The 19810-nt window shown below is 40.4% G+C and overlaps 1 protein-coding gene across 5 annotated transcripts in view; it reads left to right on the top strand.

The window, feature by feature from the left end:
- Positions 1–19810, top strand: part of DENND2B (DENN domain containing 2B) — a 178809-nt gene that overhangs the window by 15505 nt on the left and 143494 nt on the right. For 4 of the 5 annotated variants that reach the window (XM_042904027.1, XM_042904023.1, XM_042904025.1 and 1 more), the window contains exons 3-6: positions 5350–5609; positions 5870–6004; positions 7303–7435; positions 12433–12484. The gene's annotated coding sequence lies outside the window, so the exon portion shown is untranslated. The remainder of the gene's footprint in view (positions 1–5349; positions 5610–5869; positions 6005–7302; positions 7436–12432; positions 12485–19810) is intronic. The other variant, XM_042904024.1, reaches the window with a different exon arrangement.

The following is a 19810-nucleotide window of genomic DNA, read 5'->3' as shown; positions in this document are numbered from 1 at the left end:
AAAGAAACTTGATTTTATGTACTATATCTCTCATACACTTAGGAAGGGGAGAGTGAAAAGTACTACATGGTATTCAGGCAAGGAAACAGATTCTGTTCTGAAAAAGGGGATAAGGGAAACTGTTCAGTTAGCCCTTAAGTACTTTAACAAACTAATAGCTTATTTGTAGCTTTATGTTAAAATCCCAATTATAACACTTATGAAAGTAATAATCACTTAAATCCAAATGAGATTTACCATCTTGACAAAAATAATGTATATCTTCAAACATAAGGTTCTTAAGATCTTTATTAATAACCTTGTAACTTATGTTAATTATATCTACCAAGAGTATACTAAGTCAATTTTCCCCCTTAAATTCTGTGTAGATATAAATAGAATCTTTCTCTTATTACAAAAGAAAAATTTCAGGTTGTGAGGGTATGTATATGCCAGAAGTTTTTGTACAGATTTTCACTGTCAGTCTATTAACACAGTAACAGAAGGAACTATTTATTGGAGGGCTTAAGAAAAACATAAAAATGAGGAAGTTATTTACAAACAGATGTGGCATTTTATAACCACATCTGCATGTTAACCAACATTGGTCGCTGAAGCTATTTTGTAGTCTGGAGTTGTGCGTAGTAACGCTCATAAGTAAAATGAAGGTTGCAATTCTGCTAATCCTTCCAGTGGACTGAAATAGAGCGTGAACCCTTAGCTTTGCTCTAGAATGGGGATTCCTATCTTTTTTGAGATCTTGAACCTCTTTGATAATCCGTTATAGGCTTTGGACTTCTTCTCCCAAAAATGCGTTATACACAATAAATAATTTTTTGTTCCCTTTGAATATCTCTGGAAACATATACAAGAAACTACAGTGATTGCCTGAAGAGAGGGGAGCTGGAGGACAGGAGTAGGAAGGAAGACTTCTCTTTCTCCAAATATCCTTTTATACTGTTTTTTAAGTTTTCAACCAGGTATATATCTTACATATACGTATACATATACGTATATAAAAAATATATATATATATATTTTAAAGTCACAATGAAAAAATGTTTACACACAATTTTGGGTTCTGTGTTTCTCATACCCTACAATTAAAAAAATTTTTTTAATGTTTGTTTATTTTTTTGAGAGAGAGAGAGAGAGAGAGAGAGAGAGAGAGAGAGCACACACAAGTGGAGGAGGGGCAGAGAGAGAGGGAGACACAGAATCTGAAACAGTCTCCAGGCTCTGAGCTGTCAGCGCAGAGCCTGACGCGGGGCTCGAACCCATGAACCGTGAGATCATGATCTGAGCCTAAGTCGGATACTTAAACAACTGAGGCCTCCCCCTGCCATCACCCCGGTGCCCCACTTATCCTCTACAATTTTAGAAACTAAGTAGCTTTTAACAGAATATACATTAGGTCAGTTACGGATTATCTTACTTGATTACCAAAGATAGAGATATAATCAATAGTTTCAGTGACCTATTCGTGCTATTGTTTGTTTAACAAAACATGCTGAGTCCTCAATGATCTGTTTTGAAATCTTGTTAAACTTTGTTTAGTAGGAATATACTTTTTTTAAACATCAGTTTAAGGATTTTTTTTTTCTTTCAGAGGTAGGCTGTAAAGGCAATTGTGACTAAGGAAGTTGCTTATTGGGAAGAAAAGAGCTATATTATGTTTCAATTCATATAATGTCTTGCTTGATTTCTTTTGGGAAGCCTGTGTGAGTGTGTGGTGATAGAGGGGCTTTCCTCTAAGGGAAAATTGGCCTATGTAGAACTGACAAAGATCTTACAATTAATTTAGTGTAGTGTTTCTTAACCTTGGAGATTCTAATTCAGTAGGTCTGGGACTATAGCCAGAAACTGTATTTCTGACAAGCTTCTTAGATGATTCTGAAGGGCTCTCAGCTTTAGGAACTAGTGTTGTAGTACATGCTATTATGCTTTACTGATTGCAAAAATTCGTCATAAGGATTCATACTACTGACATTTCAGCTGTGTGAATATAAGTCCCGTTCGCCTTTTGAGGGTCTTGGAAAAGAGGAAAGTAAAAAGCCAGAGGGATGACCTTGATAGCTACTCCTGAGGCATGCTGGGCTTCTGGAGATTACAGATCAGAGTTGTTTTATATTGAAACTGGCCCTAAGTCTTAAAGCTTATGGAAAAAGTTCAAGGGTGAATATTGGGTGCTTTAGAAATGAGGTTCTACTCAAATGTAGGGGGAATGGAAACAGAATTGGATTAAATAGTACTTGTTGAGGTTATGGATTAATAATTAGTAATTATTTAGAGTGATTAAAAATTATTACTAATTTTTAATAATTAGTAATTATTTAGAGTGATTTCAATATTTACCATTTAAGTTTAGTTATTTAAAACAAAACATAAAATTTTTATTAAAAATTTAAAGAAGGAAATGATATGTAGAAAAGCATGCCCTAGAAAACCTAAAGGTAGGTCATCTGGGCCAACCTTCTTGCCCAGTTGCCTGCCTTAGAGAAACCTGGTTATTTGGATCATGAAGCATAATAAGACCCCAATTCCCCCTTTAATTAAGACCACATATAATATTGTAAGCAGAGTATGTAGGAGGAAGTAACTGCTTCATGAGTACTAGACCTGCAAACCTGGAAGACTTCCTCAAAAATCTTAATCCCTTTGTCCCTCGAAGAAAAAAAAAAACACTCCAAAGCAAAATCTATGAACCAGAAAACCCAAGCCACTCACCATGTTTAAGTGCAGGATTTAAAATAGCAAAAGGAAGTAAAGCCCATCTCTGTGATGTCAAGTGCTATTTTGGTATATAACAAAATAGTTGAATCATAAGTCCCTCAAAGTTAAAATATTAAACAGACTCTTAGCTATAAGATGTGTTGCCAGGCATCTGTATGGAATATAAGCATGTAATCAGAGTGTATTGTATTTCTCCACACAAAGAGAAGCAAAGCTACTGCTTCTAAAGATTAGGAAACTTTCATTAGACTGACAGAAGACAGTACAGAGGAAATGGCTTGGGGGTGGAGGCGATGTATTTGAGAGGATGAAAGGAACAGTATTCATACTATCCAAATTAGAGCCAGGATGTTTATGCTCAAATCTTGTCTTGGCTCTGTGTTGAGGGGACTGAATAATGGGGACTTGAGAAAGTGTATCTGTGAGATCCCTAAATTAGGCACCAAATATACCAAATTCCTTTGTAAACTCTTCTTATTTGTGAATAAAGCCCAAAGCCAGCTAATGCTAATTACCTCTTCCTCTTTTCTGTTGCTAGTATCCTTCCTAAAGCTGTGATTTCATTCAGTTGTTTACAAGTCACATGCCTCTACAGGATTGTCACCTTATGGGGAGTGGTTTTATTCATTTTTCATTTACTCAAACACCATGTACTTATTGTGCACATATCTCATGCTGGGTACTGTGCTAGGCACATAACAATGTAATTATTAGCAAAGATAGACTTGGTCCCAGTCCTCGAGCTTACATCTCCCTTAGTTTTGTCGTGTGATGTGGACATTAGATTAATGTAAATTACTTAATTAGCACCTTTTAAATTAGTATTAGAAACATTTCAGTTGTCAGTGTCTCTAATAAAATTTTGGCCAGTGTTAACTGACTGAGACTGACATCAGTGGAGTTTAGACTCAAGACTATATTTAGGCTGTATTTAAAAAACTTAAGGGATGTTAATTTTCTTTCTGAAAGAGCAGATCTAATTAAGGTTTTTCTTAAGAATTAGAAAAGCTCAATGTATAATTTGCAATAGCATTGGCAAAAAAAAAAAAAAAGAACCATTTGTATCTCATTATTGCCCTCTTACATTGCTTTAGTACACATAGGAGGCAGCAGCGGCAGCTCTTGGAGATGAAAACAGTTACTGTCCTGGGTCTGAATAAAGAAAATCTTGATGCTTTCTTTTGGGATGGCTTTCTTTACAGTTGTCATTCATAAGAAAGGACTTTAATAAGTAGAAGTTTTAATAGTCTTGCAAGTGAGAAACTTAAGAACCTCCTTATACAGCATAAGGAGCTGCAGGTGGCATTTGCCTGGAGTGTTATTGCATTCTGTGGCTTGTGTCCCCTAAGGATTCTTCTACATGAATTCTCTTGTTGCTTTTGGAGTGTAGAACCACCCTAATTTGAGACTGAAGATTGGAGAAGGCTAAGTCCATCCATATATGGCCTTGGTCTCCTGAAGGGTTCAAGTACTTCACTAAACTAGAGGAGAAACTCATTGCTAGATTTTGAATTTGGAGTAAAACTTGTTTTGATTTGCCTAGTTTCAGGTTGTCATCTGTATTTTCCAGTGTGCCTCAACAATGGAAACCTTGGGTTTTCTTAATGTAGAATCAATTCACTTTACCAAGAGCTGATATATTTTTCACACACAGACAACTGTGTTTACTCTGTGTATAAGGCCTTCTGCTAGAAAGGCCAAATGTATCCTCTGGCACTAATATTACAAGATAAAGAGTTCGTGCCAGTGATTTATATTAATATCCTTTTTGGGCAAAGGAACAATAGACTTTATCGGTTTGATTCTTGCCACTATTTCTGTTTGATCATGAACAAGTTAAATTGTTTTTAGGATGTATCTTAAAGTCCCCATTATTATTATTTTTGAGCAAGAGAGAATGTGAGTGAGTAGGGGAAGGGCAGAAGGAGAGGGAGAATTCTAACCAGGCTTAATGCTCAGCGCAGAGCCAGACTCTGGGCTTGATCCTCACATCTTTGAGATCATGACCTGAGCTGAAATCAAGAGTCTAATGCTCAACCTACTGAGCCACCCAGGTGCCTCCCTGCCCCCACCCCCACCCCACCATTATTTCTGAGCTGAATAAATCCCTCTTTCAGACATGTGACAATTGAATTGGCCTGGGCTTTGAAACATGTCTTGGCCTTTATAGCCTGTTTATCTTCATTCATATACATTTGCTCCTTCAAGCTATAACTAGGTTTGTGAAAGTCAGATTTGTGCATTCCAATATCAAAGTCTATTTATAGTGATTTATGGGATGAGAAATTGGGTAACATGGGTTCCTAACATCCCACCAAGTATGTGTGGGTTTGGATTTTAAGTGGTTTGCATGATTCTTTTCCAAGTGGATTGTCACACTGAGTTAACAATGTCTTTCAGAATTCCACTAATAAATCACAGATTCTCACTGCTAGTATTCCATTGCTTATTTAATGACACCCTATTCTAGTTTTGGGTTTTGCAAGCCACATGGAGTATTTAAAACAAAATCTCAGGATGCCCTTGGAACTTTTGGTTCAGATCAAACTCCTTGGAACCCTACTGCTTTCAGAGTTCCTCTGCCACTGTTGGCAGTACCAAACGTAGCTTCTTGTAATGTCTTTTTGGGTTTTGCAGGGCTGCCCCAGGCCAAGGGCTGGAAGAACGGAAAGAGCTCATCGGTTTGTTTGAAGGCAGACAAACTGTACAGGCAGCTTTTCCCAGACTCTCCCAGCTCCGGCTTTTCATGCATACCAGCAGAGCCGCTTTTTTCCTCCAGTGATTGAAACCATCTGGACTGCAGGGGGGTCACGTGTGTATGAGAAAATGACATAAAGTTTCAGATCCCCTTGTGTTTTGCTCCAGACCCAGACAATTCTTGTTCGGATGGTGCCGAGGTGAGGGCCGTCCGGTTTGTGGGCCAACTCTTCATCCTGCCCCCCACCTCCATTTTCCCAACCCCAGCACACCCTCCCCACCCCCCCACCCCCCCCAAGCTCCACACTCTCAGCGCGGGTTTTCTTGTTCCCTCCAGTGCCTTGGAGCACACCCCGCCACCGGGCTCAGCAGCCCACCCTCTCTGTCTCGGGTGGAGGCACACCTCCTCCACGCCCCCCTCCACTCAAATCTGTGCTCCCTCCCATCTCTCTCCCCCTAGCCCGGCCGCAGCCCCGGGCGCGGATGCCTGCCCGACCACCGCCCTCTCTCCCGGAGCGGCTCCTCCTCCGGGCTGCGCGGCTCCAGACAAGCCCCCATCAGTGCGAGCGCCCAGCCTGGCTGGAGAACTCAAGAGGTAAGAGCGTCCGGCCGCCGCCCTGGCTTTCCCAGCCCGTCTTCCCTCGGGAGGGGGTGGGGTGCCCGTGCCCTGGCTCCCGCGGCTGGCGGGCAGGAGGGGCGCCGGTTCCGCTCTGCCGCGCCCTGCCCGCCGCTGCAGCCCTAGCCCTTTTCCCGCTATTCACCGCTCCTAGCCCCGGCCAAGTTTCAGCTCTGTGAGTATTCGCGCCGGGCGCCCACACTCGGGGGCCTCTGCAGGCGCAGAAGAGCAGGGCGGAGGGGGGCAGCTCGGCGGGGCTGGTGGGGACTGCCCTCTGGGCGGTGGGTCGGGGCAGCCTTTCCGGCGGGCTGGGGCCACGCAGTTGGGGGTGGGGAGCAGGGAGACCAGGGATCTGGGGAAGTGCAGAGCTGCGGTGCGCAGAGGAGACTGCGGGCAGTCCCGGCGGGCCTGTGAGTGGGTTTCGCGTGCAGCCGCCGGTTGGTCCCCTGGACTCGCCAAGCTGCTCTGCCTCTGCTGTGGCTGTTGAGCCCTAACCTGCAGCTGTGGTGGTTGTATGCAGGCTCCTTGAGGGACGCGCGCGCGCCCGCGCGCGCGCGCACACACACACACACACACACACACACACACACACACACACACACGGAACTCAAACAAAGGAAAATTAACTTTGTACTCTATGACTTTAACAAATTAAACTGCAAGTATTGGTGAATGATTAGCTTTCCTTTTTTGTCCTTCACCTGAAATGCACTAAGTATTAAAGATGTATTTTTTAAGTGACTCAAGACTAGCCAATGTTTGTGCTACCTTATCCAAGAATTTAGTAATTTAGTAGAATTTAAGAGACTGAACATTTTCAAGTGTTTTTAAGGATTATTGCATTTTCCTGGGATCTTTATACGAATGTAGTTTACAGTTACTTGGACATGAATAAAACAACTTCACTAACTGAGAGAATTTGTTTTAATGCTGCCTTAGTCTAGCTCTTGGTTTTATCCCATGCAGGTGTTTCTCTTGTTTGGGCAGCAGGGTCTTGGGAATGGGAAAGAGGTCATTATCTCAGCTCCAGGACAGTTTTGAGTTATCTTTTATATGCACACACTTCAACTGGCCATCTTGGGATAGGGCCACAAGATTAAAACTCAAGTGACTGTGTTACTTTTTTCCCCAAGTAGTATTTTCAGAAGGTGAATCCCTTCACTGATGAGATTTTTCAGAGACGGGTTTCTAAAGAACCTGAAATAGTCTAGATTTCAGAAAGCTGATCAAAGGTAGAAACCAAATTGCTCATAGTCTGTCTCCCGTGCTGAATTAAGGACCGCACAAAGAAGGAGCTTAAGAAGAGCCTGTTGAATGCATGGAGTGAAGTAAAGGCTTCCTGGACTCTGCTGGCTTGTCTGAGAGTTCCACTGTGACTACGTAGATACAAGCGTCCTTTTCATTTATCCGGTAACTATTACCCTTGGAAAAACTCCCTAAGATATGGGGGTGATTTGTTCAAGTGCATATGGGAAGTGGTGTTATCTTCAAAGTATTTTTTATGGAACACTTAGTGACTGGCTGATAATTAGTAAAAACTTTGCTCTTGGGTTTGTGGATTCATTGGGGAAAGAGGAGTGACACATAAGAGAAGAATAAAAACTTTAGATCCATTGGCTTAGAATATAAGAATTAATTATAGAAGCTCAGAGGAGAATATGATTATGAACCAGAGTGCCTTTAAGGAAGAGAAGGGATTTCAATTAGGCCTTGAAGCAAAGCATGGCTCTAAACCTGGTGGAGAGTTGCTAGGGAGAGTTTCCAAGAAGAGAGACAGTAGATCATTTGGATTGGAGCTGGGGAGAAATGTGATGCTTACTGAGCATCTTACTCGGTGCCACATGCCACACTCTCTCTTTCATCTTCTAGTGATACGAAGTAGGTGTTGTTACTCTTGTCTTAAAGAGAGGGAATTCTTGTTTTACAAAGAGAAGAGCTGAAATATAAGTAACTTGGCTGAAGATCACACAGGTAGTGAGTGGTAGAGCTGGAATTCTAACTCCTGGTTGTCTACCTCTAAAGTTTGTGCCTCCACAGCTGCCTTCCACAATGGGCAGTGGGAAGTTCAGTTGAAGCAGACTGGTCAGCTTGAATTCTGGCTCAGGAGTTGCAACTTTATCCTATATGCATGGTCTGGCTTTAAAGATTTTTGAGAAAAGGAGTGATGGGCAAAGCCATTTTTGAAGATTAATGTGACATCAGGGTACAGGATTTGTAACTTGCTCATCACAGGTAAGGTGCAAGATGTAGTTCTTAATAAAGGAGATTAAAAAAAAATGTGAATGTAGGAAATATACCTGGATGTTTAAATTCCTGGCCTCTCCAGTAGCTTGGTTCACTGGGTAAGACTTTGTTGCACTGACCACAGGGCTGCTGGGGATCTAGAAAAGAGCTGGATCTGACCGGGCAAACATTGAACTGGAATGTGTATGTGGGGCAACATGGTTTGTCCTTTGTATTTCCCACATGTGTTGCAATGCTTTGGTGAAAGTTTTTTGTTTTGTTTTGTTTTGTTTGTTTGTTTGTTTGTTTTTATAATTACCCTAGGACAGAGATCAATGTTGTAATTTGTTTAAGAGCCTTTACTAAGTAGGAAAGTTGAGCTCCCAAACCAGGGCTTCTGCTCTAAAGATCTCATTTAAGTTGAGGTGTCCTTTCCCCCCAACATTTCCTTGTTTCCTAAAAATGCTGAATTTTAAAATTTGGTATTGCCAAGGTAAAAATGAATTGAGATTCCGTTTCTTAATAAAACCAGTTAAGAGAAAATGCACTTTATTTCACTTTTTTGTCATGGAGGAACAATAGCATACCTTTGCAAAGTTACTGTGTGGGAATTTCAAAGGGATAGGAAAGCCAGGATTTAGAGATGTGCAGAGCTCTTCCTACCCCTCTACATTTCTTACCAGTAATTGTGTTCATATATACACCTAGAGAGCTTAGGGGGCCTTTGAATACCCAAGTTTATAGCTAGACCCTTTGATTCTCTGCAGATAATGGGCTCAGGAAGGGCAGCAGTGGGTGGAGCCATTTTATTAGAATTGTCTCCCACTTTGAATACAGTCTAGTGCAACTGGTTCTTCCTTGTGCGACATCTAGGCCTTTTTCTCTGAACTTGTCAGTTACTCTAAAGAATTGGTTTTTAGGCAAGGGATACCAGGTAGTGGGGGAGTTGTGCCCAAAAAAGGCAGAAAATCAAGTTGGTCAGCTAGAGAATTTTTATTATTTGTTTGTTTGTTTATATATTTATTTTTGAGAGCAAGAGCTTGTGCATGTGCAAGCAGGGGAGGGACAGAGGGAGAGGGAGAGGGAGAGAGAGAATCTTAAGCAGGCTCCACAGTCAGCGCAGAGCCAGACATGGGGCTCAATCTAAGGACTGTAAGATCATGACCTGAGCCAAAATCAAGAGTTGGATGCTTAACTGACTGAGCCACTCAGGCGCCCCAAGGATTTTTATTTTAATTAATGTTAGAGTCAACCATAGTTTTGTGTAAAATAAAAAATGTAAACCCAACATAGGATCTCAGTTCTCTATACCCATTTTTACCTTAAAGAGCCTCTAACTGGAGAGCTTGCTTACCCCATTGATAGGGCTTTGATAGGTAAAATTCTCACGAGCGGCTCTGATCGTATCAGGACGACTCAGTTTGGGTTTTGGATCTCAGAGGAATGTGACTTCTCAGCATAGGGGATTTAGACTCGAAAGATATGGGTTCAAGTTCCAGCTTTGCCACTTTTGTTTAGAAGTGTCTGGAGTTTGATATCAGAGGGATTTCTTAGCTCAGTTTTTCTGGTTCTTCTAGGTGAGGGTAATGCTCTAGCATCAGACAGAGTTCATGCCCTGATTAGTCCCTTGGTTCCTTCTTGTAGTTTGTTATCTTGTGTCACCTGAAAGCCATTTTGTTTCATCTGTAGCCTGTAGTTATAGATCAGAAAGGAAAATCAGCTGGAATTTCCTCTAGAGAATGGCAAGCCTCATTGTTGGTGATCTTTTGGTAGGAGTTTCTGTGAGAATGCTCTTAAGTTTTGAGAATTGAGGTTTCAAATAGTGACTTTGGCAATGCTCTTATTTATTTATTTATTTTATTATTTTTTTCCACTATAAAGGTCTTTTTTTTATATGAAATTTAATGTCAAATTGGTTTCCATACAACACCCAGTGCTCATCCCAACAGGTGCCCTCCTCAATGCCCATCACCCACTTTCCCCTCCCTCCCACCCCTCAGTTTAGTCTCAGTTTTTAAGAGTCTCTTGTGGTTTGCTTCCCTCCCTTTTTTTTTTCCCCTTCCCCTCCCCCATGGTCTTCTTCTGTTAAATTTCTCAGGATCCACATAAGAGTGAAAACATGGTATCTGTCTTTCTCTGTATGACTTATTTCACTTAGCATAACACTCTCCAGTTCCATCTACATTGCTACAAAAGGCCATATTTCATTCCTTCTTATTGCCAAGTAGTATTCCATTGTATATATAAACCACAACGTCTTTATCCATTCATCAGTTGATGGACATTTAGGCTCTTTCCATAATTTGGCTATTGCTGAAAGTACTGCTATAAACATTGGGGTACAAGTGCCCCTATGCATCAGCACTCCTGTATCCCTTGGGTAAATTCCTAGCAGTGCTATTGCTGGGTCATAGGGTAGATCTATTTCCAATTTTTTGAGGAACCTGCACACTGTTTTCCAGAGTGGCTGCACCAGTTTGCATTCCCACCAACAGTGCAAGAGGGTTCCCATTTCTCCACATCCTCTCCAGCGTCTGTAGTCTCCTGATTTGTTCATTTTAGCTACTCTGACTGGCGTGAGGTGGTATCTCAGTGTGGTTTTGATTTGTATTTCCCTGATGAGGAGTTACGTTGGACAGTGCTCTTAGTTAAATGTCAGAGATGTTTGGTTGCATTTTTGGTTCATTGCTTACTCACACAGTTGTTAATGTTTTTATATTTGGTAAGCATTTGTTATTTTTATCATTTATTAAAGGAGTGATTTAGATTTTCTAAGGTAGCTGAAAGCTTTAGAAAAATAGGACTGGGGTATCCTTTTGGTTCTCAGATATAATCTCCTGTATAGTACAACCATTTGACTATTTTAACTCACTCTGCCTCCAAATATCCTTAATCTCTCTCAAGTGATTTGCTGTCTCTCAAGAGATTTCACAACCTCTCTAAGAAACATTTTCTGAGCTTTCCAGACTGATAATCACAGATTATCTCCTTGTTATTAGCCTGAGTTTTCTTTTCATGTTTCTTGCTTTCACGGTTTTCCCATCCTTCTTCAACACACAAATGTTCACAGAGGGAACGAGTTGTCTTTCCTGGGCCCCAGTGGCAGCTACCAAATGTGCAGATTGCCTCTCTGGACTCATCCTTTCTTTCTCTTTGTCTGGCTAAACAAGCTGAGCACTCTGTATTTTTCTTTATACAACTCTCTTTTGAGACCCATGATTATACTTGTTGCTTTGTTTTTTGTTTTATGCAGGAAGTCAATATCAGATATGTAAGCAATTACAGGTTTCAGTGAAGGGAGCCTTTTGGAAATAAAATGTGCTTTTTCTTCCTATTGGCATGAATAATTGTGTAACATATGTAAATACTGAAGATGATCTTCTAAAAAAATATCAAAAGAATTTTGCCTAAGTCCCCTTTAAGAGCTTAAAAAGAATCCAGCCTTTATAAGATTACACTAAAAGTAACAGACTATCCCAACTGAGTCCCTTCTAGAAGTGTGGGAGTCATTTGTTTAAACCAGAACTTAGGATACCCAAGCAAATATGATAGAAAGAATCTACTTAACACTTTGTTAATAGCATAAGAAATAAAACTCTTTTTAATGGACATTTTGTGATAAAGGTCATAGTGATTAGAATATGTTGGGAACCCTGATTGTCAGTGCTCTGGAAACTACTTTGAGTAGACAAGTATAAATGTTAGTGGCTTTTTGTCTTTCTTTGGTGTGAAATTGGGATCTTGGATGTTAATTTAACTAAGAACAAGTTTGAATCTAGGTATTTGTGGATTTTCCCCCTACCCTTCTCCCTATTCTTTTTATCCTGAAGGCTAATTGGAGTGGAGTGGCAAGTGCCTCTAACCAAGGTATCCTTGTGTTGGGATGTTTTATCAGACACTGCTCTGTATTGTTGTCATTCATACACCCTTACTTGTGTTCACCATTTATTGAATATCTGCTGTGGAAAAAGCACTGGGTTAGTCCTTTTTAAGCATCTGTTTGTTCTCTTACTACTTTTTTTTTTTTTTTTTAGTGAACATCATATTAGGTGTTTGATGAATCAGTGAATGGGTAAAGCTAAAAAGTTAGAAATTATTTTTGGATATGGGTGTTGGATATCTCTTGATTTGAATGCTGCTGTTGGGAAGTGGCCATGCTTATATCATTCTGCCCTCTCTTCTAGGTGCTGTGATGACCCTTGACAAGGAGGCTGAGCATGTGGGGTATATTTTCTAGTGAGTGAACAGGGCCTGGTTAATTATTTTTGCTACCAGTTGTGTTAGATTACATTTTCTATTACCAGGAACTTCACTTAGCATAATATCCACTGCAGTAGAAAATACCCAGTGGTTGGTAGTGAGAACTACCTGGAGAGGGTTTTCCTGAAGGTCTGTTTTGCCAAGGATAGATTCTAGGTGCTTGGATCCAAAGGGCTTCTACACAGACCAGAGTGATTCTCACACTGGGACCCAAGGGGAATGGAAATTCTCTTAAAATGTTTTACTAGTATGGGAGGGAAGCCAAAGCTTTTGTTTTTCAATGGACAGTAGAATCTGTACTAGAGATGAAGAAAAGCCAGCTTACAGATGAATATTTAGTGTTCTATAGGGTTAGGGAAAGCATGGAAAAATGGGATTTAAGGTCAAAGTGTTCATTTGAGTCCTTAATGTCAAATTAATAAAAAAATCAGTTCCAAGGGTTTTGTTTTGCTATTTTTTTCCATATCTGTGTTTTGACAGGTCACTGTCTTAAATTAGAATAGTATTTAGGACCAAAACGTTTATATAGCAAGTGATATAGTAGAGTCATGGGAGATGGGCAGAGGCCACTTTGTGTCTTATTTCAGATGGACCATTTAAAAAATCCCCATGAGTAGCTTAGTGGTTAGAATTAGTTTGAAATAGCTTTGCTGAAAGGTATTGGTAAAATAACATTTATCAGTTTTTGTTTATTACTGATTTAGATAAAAGCAAGAAAGCCAATTTGAGAGCTGTATCATGTGCCTAGCCCTGCCCACATACAAGTTGCCTACTTAGTTCCCATGTATTTGTCACTGTTATTGGTCCCTGGGAGGCCAGGGGTAGATCTCAGGGTATGAGGCTCAGACTTGGTTGAAACCACATCAAGAGGTGCCTGGCTGGCTTAGTTGGTGGAACATGCGACTCTTAATCTTGGGGTTGTGAGTTTGAGCCCCATGTTGGATGCAGAGATTACTTAAAAATAAAATCTTCAAAAAAAGAAGAGCTGGCCCTGACAGGTTACTAGGGCTGTGGGTGTAGGGAAATGGGTGGATGGGACAGGGAAGAAAACCAGAAGGGCATGTAGTTCTGTGGAAATCGAGTAAAGAAATGAAAAAGTTATAACTCTTTTTTTCCCTCATTGACTTAGACCTCCATTCCATTGAAAACGTTTACTACTTGAGGTTATTTTATGAACCCTCATAGTAACTAGGTGAAAGCACTGTGACTTCTGTACACTGACGGGAAGGACACTCCTAGATGATTCCCTGGATATGTATTTGGGTTGTTTCCGTTCTTTCCCTCTTTTTTACCTAGGCTGTGATGCTGTTTTGTTTTTTTTTAAAGAAATATTCTGGCTTTGGTGTCTAGAAATTTTTAGGGCTATGGGGATCGGGGGCAGGGGTGCTGAGTGTGACATGTTGCCAGTATGAGAGGCTTTTACACCCAGACAAACTTCCAGGAAAGAGGGTCAGAAAATGTATACACAAAGTCAGAAGGGAAAATGGCATGGCAGGTAGTGTGACTGCTTTGGCCATTGTGACTGTGTCTGCTCAGATGGGCCTGATGGTTGGATGATGGAATGGTACTGAGAATATTTTATAATCCACATCATTTCTTAAAGATTTTTTTCTTTAGGAAAAAGCATAGTACATTACATTGATTTTTGTTTTGAAATTTACATGACCTATCCATAAGTGAGCATACAGAGAAATGAACTTTCTTGAGATCACACAGCTCAAAAGATGAAGAGCCAGGATGTGAACCTAGACAGTTACACACTGAATGCCAAGCCTGTAACTGGTTCTGTATAGCCTCTAACTGGTCCCAGCTCTTCTGCTGTCCCTTTATAGTCTCTTCTCCACATAGCAACCAAAGTATTATGTGTGTCCCCTACTTTAGCCCTCATATTTATAGTTCAGATTTACTGCCCAAGTCCTTAAGTGCTCTAGCCTCTAGTCTTCCCACCTGCTGTCCACCGTCCTCCCCATCTCTTCTGTCTCAGAGCCTTTGCCTTGTACCTGGGATATTCTTCTTGAATATTGCTAGTTTGTACCCTCCCTCATTTAGGTGTCAGCTCAAATGCATCTCCTCGAGGAGGCTGTCCCTGACCATCCTATGCAAACTTCTCTTAGTGAATCTTTAATCCTTCCTTTGTTTTTCTTTCTAAAATTATATTATGTATTTGTGTGTTTTTCCTGTTTGCTTTCACAAATAAATAAACTTCGTGGGATTAGGGAGTTGGTCCATCTGTTTACTGGTATCCTTACTTTTTAGAACAGTATGTGGAAAGTTTTCTTTAAATATTTGTTAAATGAGTAAGTGGTGTCATTTTCATTTGATGTTCATGTTTAACATGACTTCACTTGGATAAAAATAGTAGAGGGGAAAAGGATATGCAGGTGATACATACAAGTCTGGGTCTTACTTGCTTTTATATTTATTACCAAGGCTTTACCATAATATCTGGCCAAAAAAATGCTCAGAATATCTGAGTTGAACAAATGCACAATTTGATTTATTTTGGATTCCACACAGGAGTTCAGAGAAGGGAGAGAATAGTGTGGACTGAAGTCCTTAGAGAAATTTGTGGAGGACTTGTAGGCTTTCAAGGCGAGATTGAGTTTGGTTGGTTTGTTGTTGTTTTTGTTATTTAAAGCTGGAAGGACTCTTAAGATGATCTAGTTCAAGCTTCTTGGTTATAAATGGGGAAACTGAGCCCAGAGAGACAAGAACTTGCCCAAAGGCACACATGGTTTTGTTAGAACCATGTCTGGAATCCAGCTATTTTGATTCCTAGGTCAGTTCTCTTTCCTCTATACAGTGCTTCCTTCAGAATGAAGGAGGAGCTTTGAGGGGTGGGAAGTGACTAGGAATAGCATGAGCAAAGGCTCAGAGGCAGAAAAGATGTTGGCTTGTGTGGGATAGAAATTGGGATGGAAATTAGGCCATGTTAATTGAATCAGTGAGTTAATGAAAGAGATCCATGGGAGATATAGTAGGCTGTAGAAGCTGTGTAAGACCAGATCCTGGAGGATTATTTTTTTTAAATGTTTATTTATTTTGAGAGAGAGTGTGTGTGCGAGCAGGGAAGGGGCAGAGAGAGAGGAGAGAGGGACTCTCAAGCAGGCTCCACTCAGAGCCTGAAATGGCCAATCTCATGAACCGTGAGATCATGACCTGAGCAGAAATCAAGAGTCAGACTCTTAACTGACTGAGCCATCCAGGCACCCCTAATATTTTATTTTTAAGTAATCTCTACACCCAGTGTGGGCCTGAAGTAATGATCCTGAGATCGAGTTGCATGGCTCTACTGACTGAGCCAGCCAGGCCCCAGATCGTGGAGAATCTTGAATGTTATCTTGAAGAGTTTAAATTTGGAATGACAGGGAGACATGTGAAAATACTTTAAATATTGTTCTGTATTTTCTCTTCAGTGAAGGTGACAAATAATGTAATATAGAAAATGGATTATAATTGAAGAATAAGTTGGAGCCTTGTAGGAGTTAGGAAGCCATTATAATAATCCAGATATCAGTGTAGTTTGGGGAGTAGTAACATTTCAGTTTTGTTTTGTTTTTGTTTTTAGAAATTGTGTATTTTTTGAAGATGATATGTAATTCTCTGACAAAAGGTGTGTACCCTGATTTCTAAGAGAGTTTGGGAGCAATAAGGCTGGAGAACCAGTATTTTACTTTATTTAATTCCATATATGTTGTAAATGAAATTTCAGTGTCTTGATGGTAATCCCTCTTAAGAAACCCAGGTCAGGTTAGTAAAGTAGGGATAGAAGATAACACTGTCCTCCATGTGAAGATCATCGTGGAGAGCATGGGCAGGGGCAGAAGGAGCAGATGGGCAGTGAATGAGAGCAGCTTCCAAAAGAGAGTCTGGACCTCTCTGTCACAGGTACTGCACTGTGGCTGGGGAGTCAGGCATCCAGGTTCCTCAGCCTGGCACCATTTCTTTTCTTTCTTTCTTTCTTTCTTTCTTTCTTTCTTTCTTTCTTTCTTTCTTTCTTCCTTCCTTCCTTCCTTCCTTCCTTCCTTCCTTCCTTCCTTCCCTCCTTCTCCTTGGACACAAGAGGTCAGTGGGAGTAAGAACCAGGCTCCTGGGCCCACAAATGCTTTGGATGGATTGGTTGTGTTGAAACTCGGGCCTACTCATGTAGTCCACATAAGTTTTCAACTGGAACTGATGAGTATAGACTAATACAACCCCTACCAAGCCAGTGAATTGGCACGGGGTATGATACTTTAAAAGTTTTTCCATCCTCAGGAATCTTTTTCCATCTCTAAGGGAAAACTTTAAAAGTCAGCATGTAAGTGAGAACACAGACCTTTAAATAATATCTCATACTGGATCTGAGAGTTTGGGTTGCAAAAAAATCCTGGAGCATTTAACATTCAACAAATACTTATTGAGCAGGACCTGTTAAACACCTAATACTGTGCTTAGTATTGGAACTTTAATCTTTTGATCATGCTGCATCAAATGTTATTAATAAGATATTAACATTTGGCTCTATTTCACATTCAGTTTAGCCCCCAACATTATATAGCTCGTCCATAAACCCTCAGTTAGTTCAGACTGTTCACTTACACTTGCAGTCACTTGTTGAACGTTTACTATATAAGAAGCAATATGATGAATGTTGAGGCAGTTTTGAAGGTGAACAAGGATTAGTGAGGGTCCTCAACTGGTCACCTGGAATATACCAGGTAGATCTGGCAGCTGTTAAGTTTCCTGGGATTCCTAGCCCAAGAGGAGGGGGTTTCAGCAGTAGTGCATCCCTCTTCACTTGTTCTGCTCACACTAGTTCCTCCCCTGTCCCCCTTGCCACTGTTCTCCAAGCCTATCTTTAAATTTAAGAGAAATCAAAATTAGCTCCTTTGCATTAAATTGGGGAAGTTCCATTAAGGGCAGCACTTCTCTGATGAAACGTTCAATAAAGTTTGAAATCTTTCCCAGAGAATCTCTTCTGTCTGTGTAATCTCAAAGAAGAGGCTTCTCCATGGGAACTTTCCTCCTTCCTCTGAAAGTTGCTTTGCCTACAGTTGGATACACAGTATGCAGCATTCGGTATTTCTCAGGCTCTTCACTTTGGCCTGCTTCACTGGCTCTTTGTGGAGATGCCAGGAGAGGCATGTTGCCTTGTTTTTATAGAGTGAATGACACAAATGAGAGGGAGGCAATCATGCTAAATTTTCCCATCATTTGGAAAGGCAGCTGCTCAACAGAAGAGAGGCAAAAGAAGATGGATGCAGAAGAGTGTTTCATCGAGGCTTTGAATTGCCAGTTGGAGTGAGGTTGTTTTCCCCTCCTTTGCTTGGTATCTGGAGCCAGTTTGTACATTGTCTGTTGGGGTTTGCTCTGCTTTATTCATGTCTGCAACAACACTGAGAAGCATATTTTATTCTTAATTTTGGTACCCTCTTCCTGTGGGATCTCAGCTATCTTCAGGGCTTCAACTATTTCCTTTTTTTTTTTTTTTTTGCTTATTTATTTATTTTGAGAGAGACAGAGACAGTGCAAGTGGGGAGGGGCAAAAAGAGAGGGAGAAAGGGAGAGTGAGAAAGAGCACGTGCATGCAAGTGCATGAGTGAGGGAGGGGCCGAGGGAGGAGGGGAGAGAGAGAATCTTAAGCAGGCTCCACACCTAGTGCTGAACTGGCGCTCCATCTCATGACCAACCATAAGATCATGACCTGAAGCGAAATCAAGAGTTGGATGCTTAACTAACTGAGCCACCCTGGCACCCCTCAAATCCTTTTTATACCACTCATTATATGTGATCCTGGACAAGTCACTTAACCTCTCCGTGCTTCAGTTTCCTCATCTGTAAAATGGGGGTAAAAATAGTGCCTACCTCCTAAGGTCTTTGTGAGGACAAATGAATTAATATATGTACAGTACTTAGATGACCTGGCATGTAATTTAGTGTGTATAATTATTGCTGTTGGACAGCTGGATGATCTGCAGGCCTCTCAAAATTTCCCTGTTTAGTTTAGTACCTATCTCTATAAAGCTGTCTTTCTTCTGTATTCATGAGCTCCTTTATTGATATCAGAGTCATCTCTGATTTCTCCTTTTTTCTCAGTAATCATACTCGAAGTCTTGTCAGTTACATTTCCCAAGAGTCCTCCTCACTGTCTTGCCTCCAACTCAGTTAAAGATTTGACCATCTTTTTTGTGGAATGCATCCTTAATGTCTCAGAATGCCTGCCCCTGGATGTTTTTCAGTCAGTCTCTCAGGCTGCTCCCAAGAGTGATCTTTCTAAAGTAGTTTAATTATCATAGTTCCTTTCTAAAAACCCTTTCCTTTTTTATGAGGAATAACATACAGTAAAGGGCACAAATATTAAACATATAACTTACTGGCTTTCAGCATTTGTAGTCACCCGTGTAACCACTCTCAGATCAAGATATAGAACATTTCCAGCTTTATGTCTCTTTTGAGGTAGAATGTGCATTCCTACCCCTAACCACTCTTTTATTACCATTTGTTTTGCCTTTTTTCTTTTCAAATCTTTACAAATACTTAAAATAGAATTCTTTTTTCCAGTTTTATTGAGAAATAATTGCTATACATCACTGCATAAAACTAAGGTGTACAACATGATGATTTGATTTTCATGTATCATGAAATGATTATCACAGTAGGTTCAGCTAACATTCATCTTGTATAGATATAATAAAAAGAAAAGAAAGAAGGACAGAATAAAGAAAAAAATTTATCCTTGTGATGAGAACTCTTAGGATGTACTCTCTTAGCAGCTTTCCTGTATGTCATATAGCGGTGTTAGCTATGGTCATCATGTATGTTACGTGCATAGTGCTTACTTGTCTTGTAACTGGAAGTTTGTATCTACTGCTAACCACTTGTGTGTCTCCATTTTGCTTTTTCTTGATCTTTGTGTAAATGAATCATAAAAACCCTTTATTGATTCTTCTTGTTCTATATCTTTGACAGAGTAATTCTAAACTCACTTAATGTGACATTCAAATATGTTTGTCATCTGGCTTTTACTTCAGGTCCTTTGCACGTAGCCTGCCCTTCCTGCCATGCATGTAGTGTACAAACACAATAGGCTCTTTTTCCCTTTCATTTTTTTGTGCCTGATATTCTCTTGGCCTTCTACTTCATTCCCTGGCAAATTCATCCTTAAAAACTCAGTTCTAGGCAGAATCAAGCCCTTCTCTGTTCTCTGGAGGCATGATTATTATAGTTGGTTACTTATTTACATGTCTTTCTCCTCTACTTATCATTTTCAAGAGCCCATGGATGGGGCACCTCCCCCCCCCCCCAGTTTTACACAGGTAA

Source organism: Panthera leo, chromosome D1, assembly GCF_018350215.1.
Source record: "Panthera leo isolate Ple1 chromosome D1, P.leo_Ple1_pat1.1, whole genome shotgun sequence".
Lineage (NCBI taxonomy): Eukaryota > Metazoa > Chordata > Mammalia > Carnivora > Felidae > Panthera > Panthera leo.
Note: the sequence above shows the minus strand (reverse complement) of the source record. Positions and strands in the feature narration are given on the sequence as shown.